We start from the raw sequence: 12,064 nt of genomic DNA, 5'->3' as shown, positions 1-12,064 counted from the left end.
AAAGTCAGCAGAAAGAATTGGGTCAAAAGCAAGGCCCTTCCCAGCCTGCCCCTGACTTGCCCAAACAACTTCCTCTCCTCTCTGTAGCGATGTTCCCCAGATATGCCGTCTGTTTTCACGCCTCTGGGTCAATGTGGATGCTATGCTTACTCGCCTGCAATGCTTGTCCCCTGTCTCTACCTTTCTTCAACACTGGGTTCCAATGTCCCCAACTCTGGGAGGGCCCAGAGGCAGTGACTCCTTGGTGCTCCCAAGGCCTTATACCTCTGCCTGAGGACTTGCAGTGTGGCCGTGATGCTCTGGGTGTGCCCATCCGGCTTTCTCACCAAGCTGCATGTGCAGCAAGGAAGGGACAGGGTCTTCTTTAGCCAGTGGACTGGCCCATTGCCTGCTGGCACATGGCAGGCCCATATTAAGTGAGTGAATGAATTCTATTAAGAACATTTGTGATTCACGGGAGGAGGTCAAAATATTAACATTAACGGGAGCTTGGAAGACGTTGATTCCAACCCTCATGGATGATGCTGAGGAGTTCAAGTGCACGTATGAACAACAGTTCTGTCAACAGAGTACAACTTACTGCCCCAGTTAACACGGGGCAGTCTCCATGTCCCCATTTCTCCTTATGGGAATTTTTCTCTTTAAAGTCCAAATCTTCTCTGTTCTGGAAGCACAAAACTAAAAATTCTCTCTAAACTCCTCCAATGGAGGTTGGAACAAATAGAATGGGAGTATGAACTTTCCCCATAACTGCAATAAACAGCAGTTTCACCCTGGGTGGGCTTTATGCAGGCCTTGAACATCTTTTTCTAGGTGTCTTGATACTTCTGTTCTTTTTCTTCTTGCGGCCTGCAGAAATTCTTAAATATAGAAATGTGCAGACCTGTTCATCTTGCCAAGAAAATCCACTTTACTGCCACAGAAACAAAATATTGGGAAACAGTAGTCTGGATATTAAGGTGTTCTCACCCACACCCATTTTTCTCTGCTAAAACGTTTGGTTGCTGCTGTGTAGACTCGGCTTTAGTCATGGGATTTTAGAGGATGTGTCTCAGAAGTAGGATCAAGAAGAAGCCCCACGGCAATCTGCACCATAAGCTGCTGTGGTGCTGTGGCACTGAGAATGGGCACACATCTGCCCAGGAAGGGAATGGGAAATGGGAACGAGAGCAGGGGTTAGGCTGTGCGCACGGGACACACATTTGATTTTTTTTACTGTTTCTTTCTTTTTTAAACATTTTTGATTTTTATTGAGGGGAAATTCATGTAACATGAAATTAACCATTTTAAAGTGAACAATTTAGTGGCAGTTAGTACATCCACAAAGGTGTGCAACTACCACAATTTTCTAGTTCCAAAATGTTTTCATCACCCCAAAAGGAAAGCCCATACCCATTAGGCAATTGCTCCCCATTTTCCCCTCCTCCAAGATCCTGGAAACTGCCCATCTGCTTTGACTCTGTGGATTTACCTATTCTGGATATTTCATATAATTGAAATTATACGGTATGTGACCTTTTGTGTCTGGCTTGTTTCACTAGCGTGTTTTCAAGATTCATCCATGTTGTGGCATGTATCAGTACTTCATCTCTTTCTATGGCTGAATAATACTCCATTGTGAGAATATACTGCATTTTGTTTATCCATTCATCTGTCAGTGGACTTTTGGGCTGTTTCAACCCTTTGGCTATTGTGAATGTTATGCTGCTATGAACTTGTGTGTACATGTATTTATTTGAGTACCTGTTTTAAGTTATTTTGGGCATATACCTAGGAGTGGATTTACTAGGTCATATGGTGATTCTGTGTTTAACTTTTTGAGGAACTGCCGTACTATTCTGCACATGGCTGAACCATTTTATATTCCTACCAGCAATGTATGGGCACAGGTCAGATTTTATCCCTCTGGGAGTCACATTCTAAAGTGGAATGAGGCCCTTCGAAAGGGCCGTGTTCCATGCACACACAGAACTCACAGTCTCTATGTGAAGACACAAATTTTGCACAAACACATGGACAGAGAAAGGTGAGAAAGTAGAGCTCTCAGCAGACAAGTTGAAGAAGTAGCAGGATTTACCTATCTCCTTGCTGAGCTCTCCTTGGCAAAGCAAAAGGCACACTGGAGATTCCACTGTCTATTGTGTCTTATTTTCATTTCTTCCCAGTTAGTCCCCACTATTACCCTGTTCTCAGGACTGTAGGGGCACAGTGACTTTCCCACCCCTGGCCAGGTTCCAGTAAACACAGGGGACTCTGTTAGTGTATGATCCAGTGTTCAGAGCTCCCAAATTTGTGAAGACTGAACTCTACACATGCTACTTGTCAACATCTGTGAGCCAGAAATAGGAGGAATATCTTCAAAAAGGAAGCTGCAAACACAAAGTTATTAATAGCAGCTATTGAGGGGAAAAGCAAGGCCACCACCAGAGCCCCAAGGAATTAGACTCATCAGAGGGAAAAGGCATAACACTGGCTCCCTTCTCGAAACCAGCTGAAAGGAGCTGAGACCTATGTTAAATTTATATATAAGTATCAAGAAAATAGAAAATACTATTGTATTATGATTTTCCTTCCCTTACAGTCTGGTAGCTGAAGTGTCAGCAATTTTGGAGGGAAGGACCTCTTGACAGGGGCCTGGGAACCCTAGGAGAATGTCCTTTCTATTAGACATGGACCTTTGTGGGTGAATAAGGGCCTGAAAGAGGAAATAGACAAGAGGGGTCAGAGAGCTAGGCCAGAGGGGCCTTTGAGAATAGAGAGGAGGTGGGCCCTGGACCTTTCCTGTGAATGTGGCCTTGGGAGGTTGGCAAGAAGCGAAGATGAAGGGTGTGAGCGCTGAGTGAATGAATGCTTCCTACAGGGCTTGAAAGGAGGGAGACCTACCACACAGCAAGTCTTTGCAGTTCACTCATAAGCCTAAGGGGCAAAACGAGTCTTGAAATCCCAACATATACAGCTAAGCACAGGAGGTCTGGGACCTAGCACTGATTTGAGTCCCCCAGGGGATGCAAGGGATTCTGGTTTTTCACAGGGTAGAAAGAACTTCACTCCCTGCCCATAAATAAAGAATGAAGAGCCAGATTTTCCTTTGTAGGTAGTGGACCACGCTCCCTTCCTGGGGCTAAGTGGAGAACAAGTGATGTTCCTCACCAGTCACAGGTGAGAGCTGTTATCTGGACTTTGTAGTCATAATCCAATGGGACATTTTGCAGGGTTAGTGGATGTAGTATGTTGAATAGTGGCCCCGAAGGGATATGTGCACATCCTAACCCTCAGAACTTATAAATATGGCCTTATTTATATAAAGGGTCTTTGCCGCTGTAATTAAGGATCTTGAGATGAGATCATCTTGGATTACCCAAGTGGGCCCTAAATCCAATGGCAAGTGTCCTTATAAGAGACACAAAGAGGAGGAGGCAATGTGACCATGGAGGCACAGATTGGCATTATCCATCCCCAAGCAAAGGAACACCTGGAGCCACTGGAAGCTGGAAGAGGCAAAGAAAAATTCTCCCCTAGACTCTTCTGAGGAAGCACAGCCCTGATGCCACCTTGAGTTTGGACGTATGGCCTCTAGAACTGTAAGAGAATAAATTTCTGTTGTTTTAAGCCATCCAATCCATGACAATTTGTTGCTGCAGCCCTAGGAAACCAGCACAGTGGGGTTGCACAGAGGGATGAAGTGACTGGAGAGACATGGAATCTGGTCTTCTAGAAAACTCAGATTAGTCCTTGGGTCTGCTGCTGGTGTCTGCAGTGAACTTTCTTAAACTTTGTGCTAACAGGTCTGTTTCTTCTTGTGTTCCTCATGCATTTACTTCTCATGGCAGAGAGTGGGACTCACGGTTCACCCAAGGGTACTGCTCAGAACTGAGAAAGTCCAAGCCGACCTGACATCTGTTTGACGTGGTGGTAATAATAACCACATTGTATAGAATGTTTAACATGTGCTAAGTGCATCACATACATTATCTCATTTAATCCTCAAAACAATCCTCAGTGTTGGTATTCTCATCCTCATTTTACAGATGAGGAAACTGAGGCTCTGATCATGTAACCTGTTCAAGGTCATTTGTCAAATGCAGGGGGAGCCAGACCTTGAACCCACCTTTGCCCTGTGCTTGATCCGGAGCATTACAAAAGGCTCAAGCCCCACAGAAACAGCTGGGCCAGCATCCCACCACACTCAGCAGCCGGATGAGAAAGGACGTATTTATTTATGTAGCAGCACTGGCATTAAAGTTTCTCTTTGGCAATGAGGCTTTGAGTGATGGATTGATTGAGATTACAGTTGCTGAGATGACCTGGTTAGATCCTGCTAACAGCAGATGGATGGCAAAACATCTGTGTTCACGGGGAAATGTAGTCAAAATTGGGACCAATCAAGTTCCTCTCAGCCCCAAGGAGTATTTCCTCCTTTGGCCGCTTATTAAACCATGAAGATCCACGTGTGATGGAAAAGACATTCTCCCAGGGGTTCCCAGGCCCCTGTCAGGAGGGCCTTCCCTCCAAAATTGCTGACACTTCAGCTACCAGACTGCAAAGAAAGGAAGATTATACTGTAATAATCTGAGGTCCTCTCTCTGCTCTCCACCATGCTGGGAAAGGAGATGAAACTCCTAACCAAGTGGTCTCTCTAGTGTGAGAAGCTGGACAGTTCACTGCTGAGTTTGTCCCCTGCTTTTCCACAAACAGAGGGCACATTCTGACATAACTCACTACCCCAGCCGGAATGACAAGAGAGGACACTGGCAGCTGAGAAAAGCTCTGATGAGGTCCTTTCCAAGGAGCAAAGTGACACTTTTTGGAGTCTCATCCAAATCCATGGACTGAATCAGGGTGGATCTATTAATAACTCTTGGGGGTCCCTGTGCCTTTCACAGAGCCACGTTTCAGAGTTTTGGGAGCTCTGGGCTGATCTCCCTCTTGCCGTGGCTTAGGCTGGGGCGTGGCCAGTATGGCAGCTTCTTCCCTGTCCTCCCAGCATTCCGAGTTGGAGGGAGTTCAGCAACAGGGAGACAACCCACAGGCCTGCCAGATTTCCTCCCATGCAGACCTCCATGCAAGATAAAGTCAGGCAAGGCCCTGCCACAGGACAACAGCATAATAAATCCCCCTCTGGCCTCCTCCCAGACTTATTGTTCTATTACAGTTGTTTTGAGTATGATCAAAAGGAAGGAAGAGCTCTGTGCTATCAGACTGAGGAAGAAGGATGCTCTCCTGACCGCTCCTGTTGCCCTTGGCCACCCTTATTTTAAATATGAGGAAACCGAAGGGCAACTGCAGCCTAACCCCGTCTGCATCATGAAGAGCAACTACCCAAGGCCGAGGCCCCACCTGGCCCACAGGGTCAGCAGCCCTTTGGGGCAGGAGCTGGAAACAGGCCCTGGAGCAACAATTAGCTGTTGTTAACCCCTTGGGCTGAAAACTTAGGCTGTAAGGCCACAACTGTTGGAAATAATAGGCCAGAACAGGAACTTCCTAAGTTTGGCTAGCCTAGTGTCTACTTCTCAGAACAGTGAATTGCTCAGGTTCTTGGGAAATAGAGTCAACTTCAGGACTTTTGGCCTTTCCTACACCTACCCCAGGCCCAGACACAGGCATGGGGTGGTGTGTGACATCAGTGCCATGGCTGGATTCCTACAAAGAACTAGAGCAGAAAGCACCGGCTTTCCTTAAGCTTCATACTTCAGAGGTAGGAAGGGCGGGCCTGTGTGTTCGTCTCCACAGACTTGCAGGCTCAGGCAGTTCCTCACCTCTCACCGGCTCTGCCCTGCTCAGCCCCCAGATCCTGATTCACCAGGTGCCTGGCCACAGCCTTCCCGGCACCTTTGTCTGGGCCGGAGAGGACATCAATGTGCTTCCTCAACCAGAAAGGTGGTTTGAGTTCAGCCAAAGCAGCCCAACCAAACAAGCAGAGCTGTCAGTTGAAAGATGGGGGCTGCTGGGAGATCACACGGCAAAAAATGAGAACCATTATCAGTCTCATCCCAGCCCAAAGGAGGGAGAGCCTTTGAAGCCACAGACAAGCTGAACAGAACTTTCCACCTGAGAGACGCTGGAGATGGAAGGTCAGGCTGCAGGCAGCCCCCACAAAAACTGATCAAAGCCTGCTGCAGAAGGGAGGGGGCGCACAGCTGCAGCCCCGACTTCCCCTGCAGGGCCACCCGGGGCTTTCTGAAGGCAACAGGGCTACCTTTGCAGGGGCCTGTGGGAAAACCCAGCACAGAGGCACGTTGCAGCCAAACCCCCAGACACTGCTGGGAGAGGGAAAAATAACCCCTCAGTGGTCCCAAAAAGAAAAGGGAGGGAATCAAAGCACACAAAAAATGCAAAGACCACCCACCTGATGAGCGCCTACCTTTTGGAAACAAATAACTCTCGGCTTCCAAGGCACACTTCTAAAAGAACAAACGGACTGAAAACTCTGCCTCAAAGCTCCATGCACCAGGGGATTTGTGGGAAGCGTGGCCTTGTCTAAGCATCGGAAGCTTAATTTAAAGTGTGTTAGCCTCTGCGGTGCCTATTCAAGGGCTCCCTCGCATCTGCTCTCCTCCCTGGGAACCTGAGAGACAACAAGATCCCTCATTTAGGGAGGGACTGGACCCTGTGTGGATGCCTTTGGTGTAGTTCTCTCAGACGGACAGCTATATCTGCCAGAGAACATTCTAGGGGCATCGTCCAGTGGGATCCAGGGTGATGAGGGCACCTATGAGCAGGCTCTACCTTGGATGGCTGTGTGGGTCCTGCCTGGACCGGCCCCTCTGTGACAGCCTCAGCCCACCCTGCCTGGCCTCCCCCTCCTCCCTCAGGCCTGAAGCTCTCCTTGGAGGACTGACACTTCATGGGGCCTACAGTTTGATCTTCCGAAGTGGGTGCAGCAAGCCAAGCCATTTCCACTGTGTTCTCTCTGTCTCGAAACAATGGAAAGCTCTTTTCTTCTCTTTCTTGGGAATGGGTTTGGAGGCAGGGTGGAGGGGGATAATGACGTGGAGGCCTTAGAGGTATTTTGGTGGAGGAGGAAATGGATTGCCCAGGAGCCCTGGGGGAAACTGAGATGAGAAAGTTCCAGAACCGCTGGTTTGACTAGCTGACATTCTTTCCAAAAGGCATGAACAAGCCTCTAGGACTAGACAGAAGGCCTCAGGGAGGAGAAACAGACCTGAGGAAGAAGCCAAACTGCTACAAGAGGAGCTCCTGCCCATCACTCCCTAGATGGATATCTTTTTATTACTTTGCCCTGAGAGATGGATGGGGGGTTGTCTCCATTTTACAGGTGACAAAACAGAGATTCAGAGAGGTGACTGAAGCTCTTCAAGGACCCATATGGAACTGTGGAGCTGGAATTCCACCCTCAGGCAGCCTGGCTCTAAAGTTCACAACCTCTCCTACTCATCCCAGTCTTGGCCTGCCTCTTGGGGCTAGGAAGATGGTAGCGGATGTTCCGTAAATATTTATTAAATTGAACTGAACTGAGCAGCCGAACACACAGAGGCCTCTTCCACCCTGACCGAGAGAATCCTCTGAGGGGTCCAGCTCATGGAAAGAAATTCTCCGAGGCACTAAATGAAATCCTGCTCTGAGGTGCAAGGAGGGCTTTTTTGGAAATTAATACCTAATAAAGTTTAGGTATTAAAAGAGGAAAAACAGAAGGGAGCTGGAACAATTTAAAAAGCAGAGTAGGTGAATAATAAAACTTCAAGGTGTTGTCTTTCATCTAGGCAGCGCAAGGGGTTTACAGGCGTTAATTACATCTTCATCTCTGTGGCCCTTTCTGAGGTTGGTAGGCGCGTGTTTTAGGCACGGACGCCTTCCGCTACCAGTTCTCCCCGAGGTGAGCAGAGTGCAGCGCTGATCTGGGAGCACAGTCTCTTTCTGCGAACCAGCATTGGGTGCTGCTGTCTCCAGTCGTGTTTCCTCACCCAGCAAGTGAAACCAAGGCCTTTGTTGAGTGGTTTGGGGTCAAGGGGGCCAGAAGGTCTAGGAATGAAGGTGAGCAAAACCGAGGAATTAGGCCTCCATTTTGGCCTGCACACAATATATTTCATAGACCCCCCCTTTGTTCACCCACGTGCCTGTTCTTTAATTTAGGCATGTGTTCATTTGCGTACGTCAGTGGGTTTGCTTGCTCACAGTCATAAGGGCGCTGAGGACTGGGCTGGGCCGCTCACTTTAGGTAATGCCACACCAGCCAATAAACCCCTCCGGTGATGAAGGCTGGAGAAAGCCGTCTGGGCCGGGGTCCATCCATGAAGGTCAGAAGGGAACCTGCCCCTAGTGGACTGTGAGACCAGGATGTGGAGGCTCAGACAGCTAGAGATGGGAAAAGGAATCTAAATTGCAAAGGAGTAATCCTTATTTGGTTACTTCATTTCCAATCATGTCATTTCTTGGCTTGAAAAATAATTAACAATGATAATAATAGCATATGGCTTTTTAATGGCTCTCCATTGCCAAACACCATTAAGCACAAATTCTTTCACTAGACACTGGAGCCCGTTGATGGTGTGGCTCCATCGGGGACCCTGGTCTTATTTCTTGGTCTTCTCTTAATTTCTGTGCAGTTATTTCCAAATTGTAAACTGCAGACCTGTGAGGGGCCATGGAGTTTCAGCAAGGGGTCCATAATTCTGTACACCACACCAAACATGGGCAGCGGCCTGAATCAATAGTATGTAAAATTCAGGCTAATTTGGAAGGGCTGTCAAATTTCTAGCAGTTCTTTGTCATTGTATGTTTTCTTGGGTATTAAAGTTCAACAACTATTATGAGAAAGGGCCTGGCATTGTGGTTGTGGTTCCCAAACTGGGATCCAAGGAACCCCTCAGAGATTCCCTGAAGTACAGATGGGGAAAGATGGACATGGAGCAAGAGCCGATAGGAATACCATGCCCCCCGCCCCCACACACACACACAACTAACTCATCTCTGAAACCAAAGAAACTCTGTTTTTATCAGTTTTGTACACTGGGGTTTCTAGTAAGATTTTGTTTGTAGAAAGGATTCTGCCGGGGAGGAGAGTAGGGTGGAGCTTACAAGTGAAGGCTGCAGACAAAGTGTGTGCACTTCTAGCCAGCCCCTTGCCACAGTCCGTGGGGCACGGTGAGAACTCTCTCAGCAGCCCCAGTGTGCACAGTGTGAGTAACCTGTGGCGTGCGGGTGATGCAACAGAACACCTTCTCTCCGGCCAGGTCAACACAGCAGGAACCCTGGGCTTGTTAGTGTCTTAGATGCATGAAGCCCATGTGGCTCTCGGAAATGACAAATGAACTTGCACATTAGCCCATCTTACTGTCCGTGCACAGCCAGTGTTCACTTTGGATATGCACTGCTGAGAGAGCCCTTAGAACACTCACTGCGGTCGGGGGGCAGGTACAGAATGCTCTATATACCAGCTTTTCTTGTGGGCCAAAATTCCCAGCAGGGTAGTGGCCCCTCGGGGACCATTTTTACCTTCTTCAGTTTCTACCCACATTAGTCTTTGCTGGTGTGGCAGGTGCCTCCCACCCAGGCTTTCAGGGGACACAGTTTGCCCCCAGGCAGCCTGGGCCTAGAATAATTGGAGTAATAGGAGGTGATGAAGCAGGACCTTGAGACAGGACTTCCAGAAATTCTTTAACTGAGCCTTCATCCTCCCAGCCTTGTTTCAGACAGGGTAACAAAGAACTCCTCCGAACAGTCCAGAACAGTGCTCATTAGTGAGCGAGTGAAGTTCAGGCAGGAGATCGGAAGGAATGCCTTTGTTTCTGCTTTCCACCCTGCCGCCCACACTCCATTTTAAATAGCCACCTCCCCAACACTCAGGCTCGGGGTAAATGCTACAAAGCGGGATGGCAAACCTCTCATGACCTCCTCTCTGTTGCATGAATGCCTGTTAAAGGCGCAGGAAAAACAATGGCAAACAGACCCAGGCCTGTCACGGCTGTGTTGGAGCCAGCTGGAATGTGTGCGTGCACACACACATACATGTACACACGTGAGAATATAAACATCCTTGGCTCCCCAGTTCCTGTGTGCTGGGGTGTGCTGAGGGGGCAGAAAGTTCTGTGTGTGTCGGGGGCAGGGGGAGCGCTGCGTGTCTAGGTGCTCACAGTTCTATATTGGAGGGGAAATGAAGGGGAAGTTGGGGGAATGGGTGTGTGTCTGTATGGGCAAATCTCATCGTTGATGTGTGCTGGGGAAAATTGAGGGAAATTTTGTGTTTGAGTGTGTGTACACGCATGGCGAGTGCCCACACTCAAGTGTGCAGGGCGGGGCGGGGGAAGCTGAAAGAAAGTTTTAAGATTTTGTGACTATTCTCAGTTAGAAAAAATCTGGCAACTCCCCATACCACAGGTTGGTACACATTCAATGCTTGTGAAGTTCATTTCCTGTACTAGGTAACAGCCCTTGTTTATACAGGACACAAAATGTGATTGATAGCAAAAGCTCCACATCCAGGGGTAAGTCGAGGGAGAGCGTATGTTGCGAGGGTGGGGAAGGAGAGTAGACGGAGGTCACAGCCTGGTTTCTCTTGAAGGACAAATGAAATTAATTTTCATTATTAATCCATAATTCCCTCCTACATATGTTTAGAAGGGAGAGAAAGCAGAGCTCTAATTTTCCAATATGTCCTCCTTCATTGCTCCAAAGCCATTTGGCACCCAGTCTGCTCAGCCAATGACAGCTTGAGCATCCTTGTGTGTGTTTATGGGTTTTCAAACTTGTCTGGCTTGCTCTACTCTGAGCTTTAGCTTGTGAGCCCAGCCCCAGGAAGTGTTTATGAGCTTTTTGACTTTGCTTTATTCTGGCTCAGCTTTGTTTGGTAGCACGGAAGGGTAGAGCTTGACTTAAATGCTCTGTTCGCTGTGTGAGGGCTCCAGATTACACAGGGTCCTTGGACTGGCATTCCTCAGTGAAGTTGTGGAGTTTGGCCAAACACCTCGGTCACATACATGTGAGTAGCCAATTCTGAACACCTCAATATGGGAAGAAACTGCACTTTACAAACCAACTCCTTGGCAGGTGACCTCCTCGGAGTCTATCTTGCCAGTTTGTTCATCAAAGTGGCACCCAGCTCATAATAGACACTCAGTGACTGCTAATTAACCATTCCATTCCATTCCATTCTGTTCAAGGGCTATGAAGCCATCACCAGAGATGCAAAGTGCCAGCATCACTCTTCAGCATAGCCTAGGACCTTGTGAATTCAGCTGTCCTGAACACCCACCTAGGTTCCTGGTGCATCCGTGTAAGAGTCCTGAGCCTCTGCTCTTCCTCTAGTCTAGACTCAAGGAAGCAGTGGCAGAAATCTCCTGGCTGTTGGGTTCCATGGAACAGAGAACCTGAACCTACCAGGAAACCAAGTCTAGATGGAACAGAGCTTTGAGGATTACACCCACAACCCTTGGTGCCGTGGGAAGAAGAGGGTACCAGGGGATGCACTAGAGGCTCACAGAGAGGCAAAAACCAGAGGTGCCATGCCATGTTCTCCATCAGATCAAGGTCTAAACCCTACTGAAGTCTATTTCTGAGCAGAGCCCCTTTGATGAGGGGACCCAAAGATTCTGATGGGGTCATTTCCCAGGCTTTGCCCTGGTCTAGTGCAGGGCTCCAGTTGTTTATGCTAATGGGGGATTGCTTTATACTCAGTCCCTGCTCAGTTGGAGTCCCTCTGTCACCCTCAGGCAGTTTACAATGTCTAGTCACTGGGGACTTTTGAACAATAGCAGGACTCTAAACATTGGAACCTCAGTGAATTGTGAAACTCTTTTAAGGTGCTGCCTAAAGTTCTAGGAGAAGCTTGAAAGGGAACCTGGGGGATAGCAGTGGAAATGGAAACAGTGAGGTATAGACCATTATCCTTTATAGGAATTTTAGCTCCTGTTAGCTGGAGACCTTTGCATAGAGTCAAAATTCTATGCAAGCTAGTGTGGCCCCCCTGTTGTTCTGTGATTCTGTTCAAAGCCCAGTCATAACCAGCCTCCAGAGTGGTCCAGCCCACTGTGATTGCAGCCTGGGGAGACGTCCTGCCTTGACTGGAAGGGTCTACCCATGGAGCCCAGGCCTGGCCCTGCAGGAAATG

Source organism: Lemur catta, chromosome 1 (assembly GCF_020740605.2).
Source record: "Lemur catta isolate mLemCat1 chromosome 1, mLemCat1.pri, whole genome shotgun sequence".
Classification (NCBI taxonomy): domain Eukaryota; kingdom Metazoa; phylum Chordata; class Mammalia; order Primates; family Lemuridae; genus Lemur; species Lemur catta.
Note: the sequence above shows the minus strand (reverse complement) of the source record.